Raw genomic sequence first — 23084 nt, forward strand, 5'->3', positions numbered from 1 at the left:
GCGGCCGCCACTTCCCTTCCGCCGGGTCTGCCGGGCTCGCCCACCGAGCGCTGCCCGCCCCCAGCCGCTCTCCGTGCCACGGCCTGGGGCCAGCCCCAAGACGGCTTCGGGAAGCCTTCCCAAGTTGGAAGGGCTTCGGGATGTAACTCGTCCCCCTTCCAGGGCGCACCGGCATCTCTCTTTGGCCCAGGTCTCGGTGCGTGTGCCGCCCTCGCCTCTTTGCCCTATTAGAGGGGAGAAGGGAAGTAGGCTGGCAGCCCGAGCCGGGCGCACGGACAGTATTCCGGGCACCAGGTGAGGCGCCCAGGTCAGTCCGTGTAAGCAGAACCCTTCCTTGTTCATCAGATGTAAATGTGACCCCTGGGACTGGTAGTAGAGGTTGCCACATATTAGCGGCTTGGCTTTCACTCGTTTTTTAACCCCATAGTATAGAGTTGGGAACTTGGGGACATTTTATCCGCTCCTTCCTTCTTCAGTCTCCTCCCTCCAGTGTGGGCAGTGGGTAGTGCTTCTTGTCCTCCGTTAGAGAATGAGAAAATGCAGAGTCTTTCTATATGAGGATAAACGCTGGCATTTGCTTCTGCCCTGGCCTCCCTGTTGTGACTCCGCTGCTTTTGATGAACGGCCTGGGAGGGTGGGGGATAGTTACATTTCCTGTTGTGGATTTTCAGGAATCACCAAGGTTGCTGTCAAGGCTTCAGTCATTCACTAGTTTTCAGACCGATTGGAAATAACATTGGAATTTTACAGCCTGCAGTTTTTGGTGCTCAAGGGCAGGTGCAGACAGCGGTCTGGAGACGGAGTACCAAAAATGGATAATGGATGGTCTTGATCTTAGATGTACGATCCGCGCCGCCCCCCTCCCCGCCCTTACAGGACCCGGAGGGAGATCCCTGTTTAATTTTTTAAGGCACACAGATTCAGTCTTCTCTAGTTTTCTCAACTCCTCCTTCCTCCCCATATTCCTCTTTTAGAATTTAAACTGGCATTTCTAAGGCGTAACCTTAAAACACCTATTGATTGATGTGGCAAAGTCCGGAATTTCTCTGTAATTAGTGAATGATTATAGTTTATAACTTAGCCTGTTGTGTAAGAAGTTAGATTTTGGCCTCTTAGATCAAAGAGTTTTTGTCTGTTATGATTTGTAACTGCTTCTTAATATTAAACATTTACATATTTCATTTTCAATGTGTTTTTTTTGTTGACTTTGAAAAGTTAGAGATAATTCCACATATTTCAGACTTGCTTACCTGTAAAAATGTCATCATAATCAAAAGTGTTTGTTGTTAAATTGGAAGCAAATATGACAAACAAATGGTTGTCTTAAAGTCCTGACAGCTCTATGAACTATGTTCCTACTTTTCTCTTTCCGCTTTCTGAAGTACTATATTAAGTAAATATTCGATATACCAAAGCTAGTTAAAGATGTTTAAAATTAGTAGTGGAAAATTTGAAACTTTGGATGTTTAACATTTGATGTGCATCGATATTCTCATGTTTCTGAGGATATTGTACTTTTATTCTTAGTATTATTCTAGTGTAAGCTCTGTTATTTTTAAAGTGTTTTCACACAATTTCCTTTTGATAGAGAACAGACCACTGAACTCTAAATGGGGCATCTGGGACATGGCTCCATTATGTGCTTTATTCCAAAAAGGGCTTAAAGTAGACAAGAGACTTTATTCACTTAATAAATTTCCCTAGAACATTCACTATGCCCCAGACACAGTGCTAGGCTCTGTGGGTCCAACTGCGAACAGGAAGACAACTTCTTTACACTCCAGGGGGATTGCATTCCAGTTGATGAGCTGATAGTACACAACTGAATAATTACAATAAGTACCATTTAGGATTGGTTCTATGGAAGATAATAATAATACTTAACTGTATATCTGATAGGGTTGCCTTTGGGAACAGGTGAGGTACTGTGTATGAAAGAAGGTTGTGTAAGTTACAGCAATCTACCAGTGTGTAAAGGTATTAACTTTCAGGATTCTGTAGGTTATTATTAATTTTAAAAAGCCAGGAAATAATGACTGTGGATTAAACACTGACTTTCTCTTATAGAATTTTTAGCAAGAAGGGGTTTTACTTATTCTGAGAATATATAAATAATGATAAAGAATTAAACATGAATAACTTATGTAAAGCATCCAAGTATTTAACAATGAAATATGATATCGTCAGTGAATTTTTTCTGTCAGAAGAAAAGTTAGATGGTGTTCATGGAGAAGACCAATTTAAATGGAAATAACAATGATTGGAAATAACAATGTATTTTCCCTCTTTATGTCAGAAAAAGATCTTCCCTAACTCACTGTGCTTTAGTTTGAATCTTCATCATAGCTTCAGACTTAATTCATTATCTATTATTATAGGCGTGACCTTACTGATTTTAGTATTTTGCTAATAACATCTTTAAAGAGACTCAGTCAACTTGCATTTATTGAATGCTTACAATGTGCCCAGCACTATATATGTGAAAATAAATATAATAGATATTATGTATTTATAATATATAACAAAATACATAAAGTAGTATATAAAATAAATTTCTGTGAAACATTAGTTATTATTAATGATAAAGTCAGATTTTTTTTCATCTGCATGAGACACCATGTGTACAGGGGTAAGAGGTCAGGGCTTTCTGCCCCTTTTATGCCCTACTTTTTGCCGGAGTGTGATCAATATTTGCCAAAGGTAGGGTTGAGGAGTGGTCCTCGTGGTGGGGATAGCTGGTGGGAATGGGAGTGAGAAGATTTGATTAAATCTTGTATTTTCAGTGAAGAATGATAAAGTATCTATAGGGTCCAGATTTAAATCTGAAGCCAATATTTTATATAAAATGCCAAGGGAACTATGCAGGCAGGGACTCAAGCCCACAGGCTTCTGTTGCTGATCTGTAACCTGTTGCTAGGACTCTGCTTGGGCTTTTTGGGATGCATGTACCAGGCCCATAGTTGCCAGCATTTTACCTTCAGAGATCCTTTTAAAATGATTTTCCCCCTCACGAACTCTCTTTTGACAAACGGTCTCTGAAACAAATTGTGTTAAGAATACTTCATATGCCCATTTTTATTACTGAGAAACACATAAGAATTCTAGTAAGAACTTCTGATTGACTTGAGAGAAGAACTAGCATCATCAAATCCAGTTGATCCAATTCCGGCCAAAAAGTGATGGGCAGCTGTGTTTTAGATAAGCTCATAGTCCTTTTAGGCTTTGTGAAGCTTTGAAACTAGCCCAAGACCTTCCCACTCCTATTAATAACTTTGAGTTCTGCTGGGGATCCAGGAACCCCAAGATATGAACCATTGTAGTAACCCAGACAATTGTTTTATTAAACGAATACAAACATTGTGCCCTTATTTTGTTTATTTATTAAATGTTTGCTGACAGCAGCTGTGTCCAAGGCTCTGTGTAGTGGAAGGTGAATAGATCAAGAGCCCAGAGGCCCGGAGTTGACTTTCTCTTTTATTAACTTGCCAGTCACTTCCCCTTTCTGGGCCTGCATCATTCTGTCATCATTGGATGGGACTTATGTGCATCTCAAAATCACCTAAGGAGGAGAGGGGCTTTTAGAAACTGCCAGGATTCTTCAGATCTATAGCCCCTTCCTCCTTGCTTCTTTGGCCCTAAGGAATCCCCCTTTCTTTTTTCCCAGTAAGCCTCTGGAATTCACCAGTGTGTCTTGGATCCCTATCCCTCAGGTACAGTGTGGGCCAGAGCAAAGGTGGAGACCCGCTGAATCAAGGATTTCTTCCCAGAGCCAAATCTCTTAATTTTTTCATTGGCTCAGAGGCTACATTGTGCAGGAAGGTAAGCGGGTGGAACCCGTTTTCCACGTTTGGACAGTGCTTTGAATAGGGAATCTGCAGCTGAGCTCTGCTGGCTCTGCCCATGTTAACTTTGCTTGTCATACAAAAATGGTATTAGTGTCATCGTTGTGAAACTTTGAATTTTCCATTGTGAAGAGGCAAGAAGGACATTGTGTTATGGGTATGTCTCTTTGTCTAGGAATGTCATAAAAAGTTATGGGTTTGTTTTGTTTGTTTCTATTTTGGCTTATATTCCCCCTTTTCAGTTTAGTATTTAGCTTCGATAAGCAAGAAAGAACTAGAGCTGAACAAAAATGTCTCTATGTCTCATGCCCTTTGTGCATGCATGCCTTGCAGTCCCCATTTTTATGAGAAACAGAAGGCCGTGTGGTTCTCTCTGATGATGGATTCTAAGCATCTCAAGGGCAAGGCCAATTTAGTTCAACAGAATATCTTAATTTAGGATTTTGTGTGATAAAAGCTGGTCCCACTTTCATTCAACATTTTTGAGAGTTAACTACTTACTATTAATTTTCATTAATAATTTCTTTTCAGGCATATTGTTGCTTTCTGTGTAATAGCATTTGATACTCACACACCTAATGTGATCAAAGGAAAGATGAGCTTCAAATTTAATTTGTTCTTCTTGAGCTTAGGAATATCAAGTTTTTATAGGATCCAAAGAAATACTTTATAGATAGACTACATTGTCCTGGCCCCATCAGCTTAGAATCCTGCTCACTGTCCCATTTCATGAGGTAAGAAGAAACGGCATATAAATTGGTTTCTTGGAAGTAGTGTCTAACACATTACTTTGAAGAGAGCTTTTTTTGTTCTCCTTACTCTAGAGTTATTGAAGATGATGAGAAAAATTACAGTGGTAAGAAGAAAGTGTGCTGATACCTACGTAGAGTGCTAGTGGGTATGTGGAGTGGTGGACTCAGAGTGGAGAGGGCATTGAATGGCGACAGTTGGGAGATGAGGTGATGAAAAAAGGTGGAGAGTAGAATAGTGGCTCCTATATTCTTGACTGGGGGAGAGAGAGAAGAGGGAATCAGGCAGGTAGATATTTTAGTCTTGACACAAATGTCATTGAAAGCATTTTAGAGGTGGTGGGAACAAGTTGGCAATTACTTGGTAGTAAGGGCAAGTTGAAATACTGGAGGACCCTCAACTTCCAACTTTGGAGGTAGGCCTTTTTATCCTTAGGATGCAGTCCGATGGGAAACTGCTAGTCATCAGCCAGCTTTAGACAAGTAGACATGAAGCTCTGAATGGTTGTCACTGGGACATTGTTCAAGTCACGTTAGAGGTAGTGTTGGAGCTGGAGAGGATGGAGGAATTGATATCCTTACTTGAGGCCTCAGACTCAATCTAAAATTGCCCTCGGATGCAACTACGGGCCCTGAGAGTTAGGTGAGTGTTGATAAAATAGATCAGAAATGCTATACTAGCTCTCTGAGGCCCTCCGCTCTTCCTGCTTGTTGGTCTTCCTGCTGCTGTTTTATTTTTGTCAGGTTGTGAGAGGAAACTAGGGAATCAGGAAAATAGAACAAATGGGCCGATACTGTGTTTCCCTGAAGAATAGATGGCACAAGTTAACACTGAACTATGAATGCTGTAACTGGGCACTATAAGTCACTGATTTTGAAACTAAGCTCTCCATGTTGTTTTTGGGATTGTACGTTGAAATTAACTTTCTGGAATTCAACTTGGTGTTATATACTTAAAGATTTAGAAATGTTAAACTCTCTGTTCCAGTAACTTCACTTCTAGGAACTTACTCACATGAAGTAACCAGAGATGGGATGAAGATTTATTTATAAGGATGTTTATTGAATTAGTTTTTGTTATAGTGAAAACTTGGAAACAACCTAAATACTCAGCAGTTGGAACACATTTAAATGAATTATACTCATTTTCTAGACCATGAGTATAGATAGTTTTTCAAATTCATGTTTTTGCATTTAATGATGGGGAAATGATTATGTTATGTGTTGAGTGGAGAAAAAGAGAATATTCAAGTGTGTCCTTTATTTTTAAAATGCGTGTGCATATTTGTATATATACATCATTTAAAAAAAACAACAACAACCTGGAAGAAAACATTTGGATGGTGGGATTGTGGGTGTTTGGCTGTATTTTCCAAATTTAATACAATAACACAATTACTTTTATAACCAGAAAAACATTCTCAAGACAACTCTACAGTGTCCCCTCTGACCTCACCTCTGGTAGATGTATATATATTAGGACGAGTGAATTCAGTGTAGCTGAGGAGGATGTTTGCATAGACGTGACCATTCTCAAGCTCTCTCTGCTTTGATGTATGAAGCCAGGCCTAAGAATCAGGGCTTTCGCAGCTAATGCCAAGAGAAGATGCCATTGTCCCTACACAGCTCTTGTTACTTCATGACCCTTAGGTTGATGGATCCTTGGTGACTTCGGGACATGCTGTTTTGTCAAGAACTGTGAAGGGTCTGAGATGTTACCCCATTTCACTGATATGTCCTTTGTATATGTGAATGCTGAAGAAACACAAGACACTGGGGTTGGAGAAGAGTTCTTTACTGATCTTTACAACCACCTTTACAGCCAGAGTGATGATGTTGTCACATTAGTCCCCATACCTAGACTCCCAGGTGATGCTATGAAAACTGATGGAATGTGAGTGTGGTTTGTACTCTATGGGTTCTCATTCTAACCTTTTGGAATATAAGGCTTTTATTACCTAACGGTGTCCCTAAGGTCTCTGGGTTTCATCTCTTTTAAAACATACATGCTTAGAGAGAGATGTCTTCCTGGTACCTTGGAAGCTTAACCGAGGGACCTAGTCCAAGCTCTAACATTTGGCTCTCTTGAGGAGATGAAGTTTAACTATCCTTTTGAATCAGAGCGATTAATTTAGACAAATGGCTACAAATCCAATTCTTGTGTGTGAAGAGCAAAATGTTTCTAGAGGAAGTAAATGCAGACTTTCCCTATCTTTATGTCATATACATTCTCTATCGTTAGTATACATTCATGTGTCCTAGGTGGCTAAGATGTGTCACAGCAGCACCGAGGATTCCAGGGAAATTTCATTCCCTTCCTCCCAATCTTTTCAAATCTCCTATTGGAGAATGACAGTGTGACTCAGAGTATGACCTCTGACTTTCCACAACTGAAGAAGCCTCTAAATCCATAATGTTTATCTGAAATTTTTTTTTTAGAATAGTTTTGATTCCTTTGTGAATAATTTTGATCCCTTTATAGGTACTGAAGACATTTTTGGATTGTTTTGAAACAAGGGTTGGGTGTAGCTGTTAGGAGTTCAGAGGCAGAATGCCAAAACATAGCTGAAAAAAAAAAGTATTGATTATGACAGCATTATCCAATACAAATACAATGTGAGCCACATGTATAATTTTTAAGTTCCTAGTAGCCATGTTAGATGAGCAAGAAGTAGGTGGAATTAATTTTAATATTTTGCTACCTAGTATTTCCAAAATATTTTTATTTCTGCATGTAATTAATATAAAAACATTGATAAGATAATTTATGTCATTTTTTTTTTTCATACTGAATCTTCAAAATCCAATATGTCTTTCGTATCTACAGAACATCTTAATTCAGCCTGGTCACATTTCAAGTGTGCAGTAGCTGCATTTGGCTGGTGGCTGCCATATTAGATGATGTGGGATTAGCAAATGAAACAAAGTGTGAAGAAAAACATAGAGAAAGTTGTAACACAGAGACTAAACCTAGAAGGACTGAAGGAAAGCAGAGTTAGAGTGGTCGATTTGGTTCTAACTGCATGCTTCTCCCTGTGCCTCCACCCACAAACCTGACCAGATCTCTTCCACCTAAAATAACGAAATGCTCTTAATTCAGAAGCAACACACTGTATGTGCCATTCCTGTGGTGATTAGTCATGAACATGTTGAATCTTTTCTAGCTTCTTGAACTGTTGTGAAAATTGTTGATTCCTTGGATTTTTCCATTTATAACACCTACATGGCAAGTTATTTGAGAGCCAGTATCCTGTTGGATTTCTTTGCATTCCCACCAGGACTTAATATGCAGTAAGAACTGGATAAATATTTGTCGATTTGATTTACAGCCATAAAGCAAAAGTTCGCTGAGAAGGCTGAATTCTAGCTCAGGATAGATTGCACAGATCTACTTTGTGTTAGAAACCTAATGGTATATGTGTTGAGCACATAAATATTGAGATTTGTCACTTTGCGTTAGAGCTTCAACATCCACAGGGTGAAAAATTGTTTGGTTTTTCTCTTTTGCATCTAGGCCTTTAAAAAAAATCTTACCAGTATATTTCTTTGACATTTAGGTTTCAGTGATACTAATACCTTCTTGTACACATAAATAAGCTGTGTTTGCTGATAAACTGGAGATAAACATATGGGAGCTCCTACTTTCTGGATGGGTTGGTTAATAATTAACAATAACTGCTATTAACAGACACTCAGCCCATAGCATATTTGCAGCAAAATTCTTTTGAAATCAAATACAATATTTTACAATTGCCTTCATTTGTTCTCTCCAACCGTAATTGTTGAGTTGAAGCAGCAGACTTATTCACAGAGCCAAGGCAATTTATTTTTACTGAAGCCTACCTAAGAACTGCTTAGGTAGCCTTTCTCCATGAGATTAAATATGACCTTCACTGAATCATGTTAGCAGGGCCAGCAGCTAGAAAAATAAAGACTAAACCAAACCTTCAGCAAAAAAAGTCCCAGCTGCTCAGTGGGTCAGAGCTTGCTGATTGCTTTCTTCCAATGAAAACACTGTAGATTAGTTTTAAGTGAATTCTAGTAGGTTTGGAGATTTGGAATTGACAGAAGAACAAGAAAGTATAATCTTACTTTAAAATAGTAATCTCGAAGGTAAATCTTTATTGACTTTTTTCAAGGATGTTGGGGTGTGTGTGTGTGTGTGTGTGTGTGTGTGTGTGTGGAAAAACTTAACTCATGTGCATTGTTTAGCTGATCTTTAAAGACAGGTCTTCAGGGTAGAGTGGAGATAGAGAATTAGACGTGAGGCTGTTGTCCCAAGAAGACATCTGGGCATGTGGGGTGTGCTGGGGACTCCCAAGTACTGACACAGATGGTCCTGCTCCCCTTTCTTCTCTCTGTTATTAGAATGAAAGTGGAAACTTGGGGAGTCTGGAAGGGAGGCCCCAGGAGGGAATGCTATTTTTATTTTTGGGTGTGGTCATACTGGTGATTTGAGAAGTCAGGGTGAATTTAAAATATTCTTGGAGAGGATTTGCCTTTCTTCCAGGTGCTTTTAATGCATAAAGCCTTTTTTTCCCTCTCTCTCTTTCTTCAAAGGCAGGTTGCAATCTGAGAGATGGGTAGAGTAGTTCACTCAACTGGAACAGTAGACTTTTGATTAGTCGGTCATTTACTTAACAGGCGTTTACTCAGTGCTAACTATGTATATAGAGGAAGGTAGTAAAAGGTAAAATAATGATCCGCTTGGATTTGAGTTAGCTAGGTAGAGGATCTGCATTCCTTATAGTTAGGAGCCTAATTTTTATAGTTAGATAAAACAGAATCAAGCAATTGGGCACCTAAGACCACAGTTCCAGAAGTGATTTTAGATATCCTGAATTCCTCTTGGGGTTCTTCTATAGGCCACACGGAGTTGTCTCTGGTTGTAGGAGAAACAGCAGTGCTAATATGACAAATTTTTGGCCAACCGTATACATTTTATTTCTAAAAGTCAGATTCTTAATAAACCATATAACAGGCAGAAAACAACATTGTTTTGTTGTTGTTTTTCTACAGTTCTTCCATTTTTAGTTTGGCATGTAGAATTCAACTGTTCTCCTGTGTCTTTTGTCATTCAGGAAAGCCACGTGGGTAAGCCCTGATAGTTATCTACTTTCCTTTCCCTCAGGGTAGACGCTGTAACTAGCAGTGCTGCTAATACACACTCTACTACTGCTCTAATTCCCTCCTGGGAGGTTGATGCTGGGAGAATCTAGCCCTTTGTGTCTTGAGGAGAGGGTTTCTCCTAGTCAAGTTTGAGATTACATCACCCTGAAGGGAAAATCGAACCTTATTTAATTTTGAAAATCCATCATTCATTCTCTCTCTCTCTCTCTTCCCTCCTCCCCTTCCCTCCCTCTCTCCCTCTCTCGGTGTGTGTATGTGTTTAAGTGAATACTTAAAGTTGCATGGAATTAAATAATTATCATCTGTAACAGGACTGAAGGAAACAGTGGCAGCAAATAGTGAATTCATAAACACATGTCTAGTTCTTTTTTTTTATTGTGGTAAAGTTACATAACATACAGTTTACCAGTTAATTATCTTTAAGTATACAATCCAGTGACATTAAGTACATTTAAAATGTTGTGCAATTATCACCACTATCCACTCCAGAACTTTTTCATCATCTCAAACAAACTCTATACCCATTAAACAATAACCCCACTTCCCTTAGCACTGGGCAGCCACCATTCTACTTTCTGTCTCTATGAATTTGACTACTCTGGGTACCTCATGTAAGTGGAAACATACAATATTTGTCCTTTTGTGTCTGGCTTATTTCACTTAGCAGAATGTTTTACAGGTTCATCGATGTCGTAGGGTGTATTGGAACTTCATTCCTTTCTAAGACAATAATATTCCCGCCATTTTGTTTATCTGTTCATGAGCACTTGGGTTGTTATTAGCATTTGACTATTATTGTGGGTAATGCTGCTGTGAACCTTAGTGTAAAAGTATCTGTTTGAGTCCCTGCTTGTAGTTCTTTAAATCCAGTAGATCATATAGTAGGTAATTCTTTGTTTAACATTTTGAGAAACCACCAAACTATTTTCCACAGTGGCTGCACCATTTTATATCCCTACCAATAATGCACAAACGTTCCAATTTCTCCATATTCTCACCAAAATTTGTTATTTTTTATTTATTTATTTATTTTTGATAATACCCATCCTAACTAATGTGAGGTGGTATTTCAATTGTGGTTTTGATATGCATTTCCCTAATAGTGAAACTGAGCATTTTTTCATGTGCTCATTGGTGATTTATGCATTTTCTTTGGAGAAATGTCTATTCCAGTTCTTTGCCCAATTTTGAATTGATTATTTTGTCGAATTGTAGGATTGAGTCATTTTTTTGTGAGTTCCAAAATGACATAGTAGTATAGTCTGAAAAACTAACAAAGATCCTCCCTTATTACAGTATATGTAGCATGCGGCACAAAACCATTTTTAAAATTTTAGATGTAAAGCTGACAAAGCACCTGCTGAGGAATTAAATTATACTGAATGAAGTAAATCAGAGTGGATAAGTGTACCTAACCTCGCAGAATAGTAGAATTGGAAATTTCCTTCGAGGTTACCTCAGCTCCTTCATTTTTTCAGCTGGAGAAATCAAGTGACCTGCCCAGGGTCTTATGTCCAGATTAAGTACTCAATACGTTTTGTCAAACTCTGTAGCAAAAAATTAAATTTCTCCTGTTGTATTTTGAATCCTTTCAGCAGTGCTTGAATATGGTAGTGAATTAATTATCGTGGCTGCTTATATGGTACCTTCAAGACTTGGGGCTCATGAAAGAGACCCTAAGGTTCATCACTTTTGTAGTTTTAGGGTTCAGGAGAGTAAAAAACAACCTCAGAATAACATTTGGGGGCATGAGAATTTGTAAAACATTCTCTAATAGTTCAATACTATTTGGGTGAAAAAATTATTGCTGTACTAAGAGATCTGTTAAGTAAAACTAATAAAAGCATGTGTGTATGTATTGTGAATTAGCAACAGAATGAGAAACTATTTATTCTTATAAGAGCTATACTAGATGAAGAAATTCAGTGAAGTATCAGAACTTTACAGTAGCAAATTTATTGTTGGTTTGCCTTTGTGGTTTGTTCAACTTTTTTATTTCATGCAGTCCTTTAGAAAATTTGTCTTTATTGAATAATATAGCCTGGCAAGATAACATATGGATTATAACTAAGAGTGAGTTATAAATAATTGGGAAGAAGATACATACATAATGTCTGTTTGACGTAAGGCAGACTAGTAAGAGGAATTGCAAAAATTTGTATTCCCTTCAGGCTTAGGGCCAAGGCTTTTAAAAAGTCCTTAAAATTGGCCTGAAGCACTATGATGAACTTAAGTTGAAGACTTCTTTCTGCAAGCAAATATTTTAAATAAAACTCTCAGGGGAATTAATTCCTTTAGCAGACACTTTTGAACTGCTGTATGTGAAGCCCTGTGCTGTGGAGATGTAAAGTTGAAAATTTCACGTTCTCAAAGAGCTTACTATTTAGTTAGAGAAAGGCAGGCAAATATCATCTTTAGGAAGAGAAAGAATTAAATAGGTGCTTAACAGAAGCACAGAAAGCAAAAGGCTGTGGGAGGGAAGTGGAAGGAGCTGTATCTGAGAAGTCGGGTGTGCTTCACTACGAACATCCCCAAGGAAGGAGTGTTGGCTGGTGGCAAATGGATTAGCAAGGGCATCTTTCGTTGAAAGAACAGCTCGAGAAAAGACGTGATGCGTTGAAAATTCCTTACACTCTTGGTGCATGGAGAGTTCTCTGGTGTGCTAGGAGCAGATAGACCAAGGGTGCAGTGTCAAGTTCCTGGTGCCTGCAAATGCTTTCTTCAGGGCAGGGTTCCTGTTATTGCTAGTAAGGAAAGGCTTTGTTCTGAGGATAGAGCAAGCTTTTTGCGGAGAGGGAAAGTTATTGAGGATTTGGAACATTTCCTCCCTTACATTTTAGAAAACGATGATGACTATTAGCAGATGGGTGTGGCAGAGCTGTGCGCTGCTGCGTTTAAAAGATGTAGGGGGGGATGCATTCGTTGTTCATACACATAATGGGCATTGCAGAAAAGATGGAATTGTGTTTTTGATAATAACCAGGCCTGTCGTTGAGGTGCTTTCATACGTTTCTAAGAGGAAGTGGTATACCAGTACAAAAATATTTTTGTATTCTCTTTTGGTTTGTTTGGATTTGATTTATAATGAGAATGAAGTGATTATTAATAGGTTTGCAATACTCAAAGGAGTTGTCTTTAATAAGAGGAGAAACTCAAGTTAGGGATCCAAGAGAATAGCAAGGCGTCCCGAAGCCACTCCGTAGCACAGCAGAAATTTTTAGGACAGGACATCCTGGTGGCTCAAGGAGTGCTTGGATCTTGTTGGCATCTCAGCAGTGAGACTGGCCGTTGGGTTAGGAGGCCCCTCCCAGCCCAAGGCGTGAGATGCGCTTGGCGAGGTTCTCCAAGTGACACCATGGAAGACCACGGAAGGGTGCGTTCATGGAACCTTAGGGTCAAGCCTAAACTACAGTGACTACGGGATCCCTGAGAGGGCGGGGGTATTGGCTGTCCCACTTGGAGGCTTCTCCCATCTGCATTCCCATAGCATGGCTGAGGTTGGAATGGCGCCACCATCAGGAGCGGAGGCCATACCAGCTTGGTAGTCTGGGTGCTCCCATAGCATTTATTGCATATTTGCTTGGGGTCTTCACTCGGTTGTATCAAAGGCCCTATTATATTTCTTTGCTATATTTCAATATTACACTCTGCATGTATTATCAATGACCGCCCTTTTGACCCCATTATAAATTTTGGAGTGCTGTTGTGAGGGCTCAGCAGTACCCAGTACTCAATAAATATTGGTTGAATTAAATTATAATGATTGGCCTAATTCTCCATTTATTTCCTGTTCAGATACAAACCCATCTGTAGTACCTTAGGGCTAACAGGGCTTGCCTGCTCTGTTTTCCAGTAAGGAACAGGACCAGAAAGGACGTGGAAAGTCCATCAGCCCTGCTTGATGTACTGGGGTGTATCCAGGTGTTTCCCCTCATCAGACGTCAGGGACCCTGTTAAGGTAGAAGGACAGATAGCTCTCTGGTAATTAACTCTCTGTTAATTCACCAGCCTTAGTCAAGCCTTCCAGCTGTTTCTCTACCACATCCACCCATTTTCTCCCGGGGCACAGCTTTCTGGTATTACTAATGGTTCAAACTCGCAGTCCATACTTGCTACCTCCTGCCCTTGCTGTTATTCTTCCTTTTGTTTGGAATGTTTTTCCTTCTTGTCCCCCCAAAGATCTCTTTCCAAGCCCAGAAGTCTTCTAGAATTCTCTCTCTCCTAGGCTTTTACGTAATACAGCAAAACTCCCCCAAAATGCTTTCCGCAAATGCTTTCCCCAAAATTTGCTGTATTACGTAATGCCTGGTCACATTAATTGTGAGGCTCATGAAACAATGGAGGCGAGTCTGATCCAGTGAATGAACCAAGAACCAGTTGTGTCGAATTCTCACGGTCAGTTTTTACAGGGTACATTATATCATGAAGCATGTCATCAAAAGTTTTATCATCCTCAGTTTGTTTCTCTAGTATCACCTTCAGGACATGACCGACATCTTGTTTTAGAGTGGTTGTTTATGTGCCAGCACCCATCATTGCACTTAAACCCTTTAAGGACAGATCTCATCTTCATCTTTATATCTACCACCACCCCCCCCAGTTTTTTATAGTTCTTGGCATCTTATTGGCTCAATAAGATTTTTCGAATGAAGTGTTGAATAAGTATAATTCAAAAGTTTATTAACATATTTAGCTTGATTCACCTAGTAAATGTCATGAAAACAGTAAAATTATTCTTTTCTAGATTGTATACTTTTTGCACTTATTTCCCCCTGCTTGTTTATTTGTTCATAATAAGTTTTATTCATCACAATGCGTAGTTCATAGCCTCTAACTTTTCCTCCACTCTCCCCCTGCCCCCCCGCCCCTACCCCCCCGCAGTGAGTTTTCCAGGAAGTATTCAATTCATCCACTTTCTTATCAGTAAATATCTACTACATATCATGGGCAAGGTACTATGATTGATATTTTGGGAGTTTCAAAGATCTATAAGATGGGATTTCTGCTCAGGGATTTTGAACAGAGATATACTTGTTTTCAAGTACACAAAGCTGTGAGCTTTGGTTGCATTAGAAGGTAGAAGGAATCAATTGGATAAGAAGTCAGAAAGTTGGGACGTGGCAGAATTGTGGTGACTAGGAGCCCAGATTTTATTCAGCAGGCATTGTGGAGCCAGTAAAGAATTTTGAACAAGGTGATTAGATATTTAGGAAGATTAATCTGGCCAGCATGGCACATGGTGGAGACTAAGCTAATATTCCAGAAGATGGCCCCTGGATACCCTCCTGCTCCTCATAAGAGAATCTGTTTTGTCCACTTTGCTGTTAGGTGGAGTACACTGGCTCTACTGTTCGAAATGTCTTTGTGCAAGTCTCAGGGGAGACCAAAGCTATCCTCCCATACTTTACTCCTGATATAAAGTGTCCTTTATATCTTTCTCACAGTAGCTCTGCCAAATTGCTATTAAAACCTCTGTTTATAGATGAGGAAAACTAAGATTTGGAAAAGATATAGGTTGTAAGCGGGGAGATTCAAATCCAGGTGTACTTGACACCAAACCTGAGCTGTCCCTCTAGCACGTTTTGTTTCTACAGGAGAGGGAAGGAAACCAGTGTGGTCCTGGAAAGGGATGGCACAGGGGGAAATAGTGACAGTGCAGCGGACACTAAATCCAATTTCCAGGTGCGTTTGGAGGCAGTAAGTATCTTCTAAAAATATTTGAAGACTATTCTGCAGTGTGCAGAGGAGAGAGGAGTGTTTGCTTCAGAGGTATTCCTGTACTTAGAATGGGTCACAGTTTTTACTTAGAGTGGCCCTCTTTTTTAGTCGGAATTCATTGGTAATCGGGATGATTTATCGCAGGGATAGAATCAAACTCATGAAAACTGTAGTGCATAAGTTTATAGTTTGTGTGTTAGATTTCGGCCTGATCTGAACATAAAAAGTTGAATTGGATAGCTTTATAATAAGAACAACAACAATAATAATAATAGGTAACCTTTATTGAGAAGTTACTGGTAGCGGGGACAATTCAAAGGCAATCCCCAAAGGAAATGTGGCGGCAGCATGAAGGAGGCTTTAGGCCCAGCCTGCGGCTGTGGCATGATGAGGGGAATCATTTATTCTCATCCAGGGGAGGGTTAGGCAGTACCTTTGAAGACCAACCTTTTTCAGAGCAAATTCTTTTTAGGCAGTTTTCTTTTGGGAAGGCACTGGTTTTCAACATAGCCTGCCAGTGATGGATTTGAAATCAGATGACAGCAAACAATTTTGTCATTTTATGCGAATAGATTTTCTTAGAACGTTCCAGTATGGTGGCCTTTTAAAAGTCCCTATCATTTGACTTTTCAAGCTTTAGTATTGCAAGCATTGCTCTCTCCTCTTTCCCCATGTCCCCTTGTCTTTTCTGTGTTCCCGATGGGACAAAAACCATACCCATAGTCTGTCTAGTGTGAAAAGGAAGTGAAAGGGATTCAGTGACTTGGATGATATAAACAACTCAGAAAATTCAGGCCCTGCCCATTTCCTGCAACACTCCCTTCCCCAAACTAGTGTAGGTGTGTCATTTGTCCACTTTGTTGTTCACACTTGTCTCACACACACTATCTTATGTAATTTTTTCTGTACTTCCCCAGTGTACTTGAGGACTAAGATGTCTTTTCTGGGTTTTCAAATTACTGACTTAGATGGATGGCTCCAGGGATGGCAACCTATTTGTGGAAAGAACAATCTTAAATGAACTCTCCACCTACACCCAAAAGGAAAAGCTATGCCTTTCACAATTTGCTTTACTCCTGTACTTCAAAGGCAGTGCTCAGAGGACATGCTGATTAAGGGGAAAATAGGGCTGCTTCTTTTCCCATTTTGAACATGGAAAGAAAGTTTGAACATGCAGTATGAGTCTGACTCCATATGCTTTGAAATTTGTCCATGATTTTTGCTTTGCTGAATTGCAGAATCTGATGCCATCCAGGTACCAGGATCTGGGGCCAAACACACCCAGTGGTCCCAGCGTGATTTCAAATTTATGAAATGTTTTTAAAAGTCAGTTAATCCCCTTAGATCCTTATTACTATCTATAAATTTTTCAAGAAATTATTCCTTAAAAAGACAATGGATTTAAAGAAATGCTGTTAGATTTTCATAATTTAGATGTATCCGAAAATAATTTATCTGTATTACTTCACAGAGCTTTCTCATCTTATTTTCTTTTACAAGACCGGATATTAAATTTGCATGTGAGACAGATTTAATGATCATTGTATTATTATTATTATTATTATTTTTAAAGAAAACATATGATTAAATTACACAAGATTAAATTGCTTGGAAAACATTCCTAGAAGTTATATGGCTGGGGCAGAGGATGTCATTTAAAATTTTTGATACTATCACCAAACTGCTGTCTGGAAATTTTGTACCTAGGTATACTCCAATCCGAAGTACCTGTGAGATATAAAGCACTATTCTAGATGCTTTACATATTTCCTCATCTAACCCTCCCAGAACCCTGAGGGAACAGATAGGGTCAGTAACCTGCCCAAGGTCATACTGCTAATAAGTGATAGAGCTGGGGTTTGGAACCAGGCATGTCAGCCAGCCTCCACAGCCCGCACTGTCACCTTTTCTGCTCTGCTACTTCCATGACAGCAGGTCTGAGAAAGTCAGCACAGGACTGCTGTGATGAGACCCTTTCTTCCTTCTGTGAGTCCCTGGGTATGGATGTGATCTCTTTCTTTACTCTCAGTCTTGATGTATCACTTAAGATAGGTATAGAATGTTTGTCTCGAGGCAAAATCTTTGGTCTTTACATTCTTTATGTATGTAATTGTATAATTAGGAAAGTGTTCTTCAAGAAAGAGGCAGCAGTCACTTTGGAGATCAGCCCCTTTTCTCAGTTCTCCCTCGCCCCCAGTTCTGCTGGCTGCAGGCTAAGAAAGACAGGAGACAGTGTTAAAATCTTCTATCTTTATGACTCCTCTTCCTACCTCATTCTGTCACTGAGGTGTTGGTGGGATCCATGCCTACTATTAAAGGAAGCCTGTTGGGGGCCTCACTGGTTACCTACATCCCCAAGGGTAGGGACGGGGAGAGGCAAGGAGGATGTCAAATAGAGGTATAATGGTTTTACAAAGTTTTGCTTAGGGACTTCAGGTTTTAAACCTGTGCTTATCTTGCTTCTGGATCTGGTGAGGAGATTGCTAAAAAAGTGTTTTCATCAGTACAGCCCTGGGGTCATACAAGGTCAAAAGACTTCCTCTTTTAGGAAAAGTCCCAGACAGCTCACTTATCTCCTAATATCATCCTTGTTTGTGGGAGATTTGTATTCTTAATTGCCCATCCCCCAGAACAAAGACCCAGCCAAGCATAAAGTGCTGGGAAATGTCACAAGGAGATCTCTAGGCCTAGGGGACTTTGACACTCCTGTTCTCAAAATGTTTCTAACATAAAGAAGCAACTGTCAGAACTAGCGTGGTGTCCAAGTAAAGCTTGGGAAGCACACCAGTTTCCCTGGTGTGTTTCCTAGCAGTCATGTCTGAAGACCCAAAGGGCAAAGTAGGTGAATATCGTCTATTCAAGGCGAAAGCCCATTTTAGGATACTTGTTCTCTTGATAATGGAGCTCTATGATGGAGAATCGCTTTTGGCATGGGCTAAGCCATTTATTCCTCTTCTTAAAACAAGAAAAATAATAGTACCTACCTCATAGGGTTATGTGTGGGATAAATGAGACAAGGTATATAAAGCATAGAACTTAATACCAGGTACATCGTAGGTGCTCTGTAAATACTCGTTGACATTACTTGCCCCACCACCATCATTATCTCCTGAGGAATCAGGAGAGCATTTTTTAGAGGCAAGTTTTGGCTTTTTTATTTATATATTTATAAAAATTTCAATTCATGCACGTAAGTGTAAACGCCAGTGTAAGTACCTCGGCCCTTGCGGTAGGAAGGTCTCTGGGGGTGTCTTCACCCTGGTCCTCTTTAGCCGTAGTGTGTTTTCTTTCTTCCCACTGCCAGGTATGCGACCAAGGATCTCAGAACTGAATTTCTACCCAGGTCCCACAGAACCTGAAAGCAGTTCAATGTACATTATGCTTCTCACATTGCAATGACACATTTGCCCTATCATTCAAAAGAATTTTAAGTGATTAAAAAAAAAAATGGAGGAGATACGCATTCCAGACAATTCCTTGAGTACATTTGTATCTGTGCCACTACAAGTAGTCTTTTTGTTTGATGTCATGGTTTCCACAGAGCAGTTAGGCTTATGTTAAATGGGAGAGTGGCTCATGTACCCATCTCAATGGATGTCATAGTTCTCACACATACTGCATAAACAATAATAAACTTAATTTAATTTGACTCTCATAAAAGCATTCTTTGTAACAAATTTAATTTTTGAAATAAAATTTAAAATGTCACAGGCGAAGGAACAATGTCATTACAAATGTCACTGGAAAAGAACCTTAGGGAGAATATTTAAATTTTCAATCTTTTTTAAAACTTTTCTTATTTTATAAATAAATATTTCACATATTAAATTGGTAAAGTAAAAAATGTATACATATTGCTAGGCAGATCTAATTTAAAGTCAGTAATAATTTTTAAATGGCTACTTAGCATTTTAGATTTTATAAAAATATTTAGCAAAGGTATTTTCCCACATTTTAATATGCAAATTCAGTTTGCATTAAACTTTTCCATTTTAGGACTTAAAGTGTGCCGTTCTTCACTAAGTTAAGCATAGTGAATTCTGGGTTAATTTATAATGTAACTACAATTTAAGGAAAAAGATGATGATTGCTTTGTATAACATGGGAACAATAGTATTTTCCAAGGATAGAAATAACCTGAAGTCGATTACAGATCTGAAATCCTTCATTTGCAATCCAAATAGCTCTGAAAGTCGAAAGTTTTTGTCATGACTCATTTGGCAGTGTAGTCAGCCCGGAATTGGCATAAAGCTTTTGATAGATTTTGTTAATTCTAATCAGTGTGAATGTTCACATTTTACTATAGAAACATTATTGGATTAAGGAGTTCTGCTCTAGATATTGCTGGGGGTGTCATGTTCTATATGGTATATGCACTGTTCGATCTCTCTAAAATCCAAAAACTTATGAATACTGAAACATATTTGGTCCAAGGATTTTCAATGAAAGATGTCGAACATATTCCCAGAGTAGCTATCTCCTGTAACGGGAGGACCCTCACATCCTGTTTTTTTCAGGGACAATCCCTCTTTACCTTCACTTAGAGGCAAGGTATCATTATTAATAAGGCCCCATTCACACTCCATTTCGATGTGGTCACCATAATAAGCATCTATGAGTTCTTGGCACTGGGCAGCACTGTGCTGGTAAGCATCAATGCTTTTCTAGTGAATTCTCATTTTTATAGTACTGAAATAAACAAGATCCAGATTATGTCTTGAAAATATAAAATAATATAAAGCATTGTTTATGAGAAATAATTGTTAAAATGTGTATCCCACTGCTTTCTTAGATAGAATTCCCCATAGCATTATCTCTCTCTCTCTCTCTCTCTCTCTCTCTCTCTCTCTCTCTCTCTATTCCCCATAGCATTATATATATATATATATATAGATAGATAGATAGATAGATAGAATTCCCCCATAGCATTATATATATATATATATAAATCTAACTGCTTGTGCACCAGCTTTCTTTTACTTTCTTTTACTAGGCTGCAGGTCTCCTCTCTGTTCCTTCTTGCCTGGTAGACATTGTAAGTTCATAGTTTATTTATTAATCATCAGCCTTCGCCATACTGTAGGAGTGGTGAACAGACAGAATCGGTCTTGGGCCTCATGGAGATAAGCGTCCAGTGGGACAGACAGATTTGGGGCCTGGCCTGCAGACACTAAGGAGGCTTGCCAAGAAAGTGATTTGAAAGCTGAGACCTGAAGAATGTAAGCGTTAGCCAGTGAAAGGGGATGTTCTTGAGGCTAGGAGGCAGAGACGTGGACGCCCTGGCGCAGACCACTGCCTGGAAGTTCCGAGAGTTGTACAGGGCGGGAAGATGAAGCTGGAGCAGGTGCAGGCGACAACAGTCAGCTTTGAGCAGATCATATTTGTGCTTTTAGAAGAGTACTCTAGCTGCAGGGCAGATAACAGATTGGGGCTGGGGGTAGGGAGAGCAGTCAGAATTCCGCTGTTTGATACAGCTGTGTTGAAGGAAGGGATTGTACTTGACCCGCTGGTTTCACTTTCTATTCTTATAGTGTTACAGCTACTCTCTGGGAGAATAGTACATATGTTCTCTGTGTGTTACTCTGAGGCCCAAGTAGTTACTGAAATCTTCAGCCAAGTTAGAGCAAGTAGAACTGAAGGTTATTCAAGCCCCAGATTCTACAAATTGAGGACAAGTTGTAAATGAGGAACAAAAAGCAAAACCCTTAGTCATGGTGGGCCTTTTATGAGCCAAATTCTTGAAAGGCTGTGGCAGTGGGGATATTGTTATGAAAGAAAATGAAACTATGCTGGGAATGCCAATTTTGGGAGCTCGGATGACAACTTGGAGCTGGCCTGAAATATCCTACAGAGAATATAGTGGAATGGGGTCTCTGAATGTCGAATATCCAGAAAATGCTATCAGTGGTAGCGCAGGGCTGGTGCTTCTGACTTGTTCCTTTGCTGCTAACATAACCTACGGAGTGAGATAATTTACCTGGAAAACCAACCTTAAAATTTTTTAAAAATTTAAATAACTTCAATTAAATATTAATGCAGAAGTTCAACTGGAGATAATCGTTGATGCTTAAACCTGAGCCTTCTCTAAAACATGCACATGAGCTTTTTTGGTCATCTCACTTTTAGTTTTTTACACAACCTACAATTTAAATGAATTATGCACCATCTTGAGGCTTCGAGGCTCCTTTTTCAGATAATTGTTACTGCCCCTTACGGATGGATAGATAAAGTGATAGATATGTATACTTAATACAGTCATGGTGCCTGGATTAAGAAAAAACTGCCAGCAGTGTAAGTACCAGAGAGAATTTTCCAGAGTTTGTTGTATTTGCAGAAATACTGTCATTTCCCCTTTTGGACTGTAAATCACTTCTGCAATTTGCTATTGTCTTTCTTGCCAAGTCTTTTTCTTTGCAACTAATTTCAGACTTACATTAAGTTGAAAAAGTAGTACAAAGAATTTTTTTTTTTTCCTGAACCTTTGGAGAGTAACTTGCCAAAATGATGTCCCGTCACTCCTGAATCCTTGAGTGTGTCTTTCCTACAAACAAGGACGCTCTCCAGCATGATCACAATGTTGCCCTCAGAATCAGGCAATTGACATTAGCACTGTCTGATCCACAGGCCTCATTCAGGTTTGCCAGTTGTCTCAATTATGTCCCTCATAGCAACTAGAATGCAGTATCCCTAGAGAGGAAGGAAGTTGCTTCCTGTTCCCAGTTGAACCCACAGGCTCAGGCGTCATGCCTCTTTAGTCTTTCCTTAACTTCTATGAACTTGACATTTTTTGAAAATTATAAGCCAATTAGTTATCTTATAGAATGTCCATCAGTTTGGACTTTTTGGTGGTTTCCTCATGATTAGATTCAGGTTATTTCTGCAAGAATATCACAGACGTGATGCTCTGTTCTTATTGCATCCTCTCGGGAGGTGTACGACTGACTTGCTCCTTTATTGGTGACGTTCTTTTGATCATTTGATTAAGGAGATATCTGTCAGACTTCTCCATTGTAAAGTTACTCTATTCCTCTTTGGAATAAGAAATAGTTTGTGGAGATACTTTGAGATTATGTAGATATCTCATTTCTTATCAACCTTTCATCTACTGGTTTTAGCATCCATTGATGTTTTTTGACTAAATAATTACTACTTTGATAGCTGCCAAATGTTGATCTAGTTCAATCACCTTTCTGTATTTATTAATTGGCATTCTACTTTGTGGGAAAGCTTTCTCTTCTCCTTATTTACTTTTTCATAGATCCCTATTTTGTGAGTGGTCCATAATGCATTTTTATCGTTATTTTGATGCTCACATTGTCTCACGTTGGCCAATGGGAGCCCCTTCAAGTTGGCTGCTATGTCCTCTTGATGTGTTCCCTGCGTTCTTTGAGCCCTTTCTTATTTTCTAGCTCCCCAAAATGATTCAGGTTCATCTTTTGCTTTCCCTGCCCTAGTTCTGGAATCATCTCTTTTTGTAAGAAGCCCTAATTCCTTTTAGTGAAGAACAGTATTTAGAATTAAGATTTGAGCACTACATATGCTCTTCACCATTGGTGTATTTCTGTCCCAGCCCCTCTGAGTGGCTAGGGTTAGGGAATATACGTACCATTTATACATATACTTACACATACACATACTTTTTTTT

General features: G+C 39.3%; 1 protein-coding gene across 2 annotated transcripts in view; it reads left to right on the plus strand.

The window, feature by feature from the left end:
- Positions 1-23084, plus strand: part of IRF2 (interferon regulatory factor 2) — a 75198-nt gene that overhangs the window by 1576 nt on the left and 50538 nt on the right. The window lies entirely within an intron of this gene.

The sequence above is a fragment of the Pteropus vampyrus genome, unplaced genomic scaffold (genome assembly GCF_000151845.1).
Source record: "Pteropus vampyrus isolate Shadow unplaced genomic scaffold, Pvam_2.0 Scaffold92, whole genome shotgun sequence".
In the NCBI taxonomy this organism is placed as follows: domain Eukaryota; kingdom Metazoa; phylum Chordata; class Mammalia; order Chiroptera; family Pteropodidae; genus Pteropus; species Pteropus vampyrus.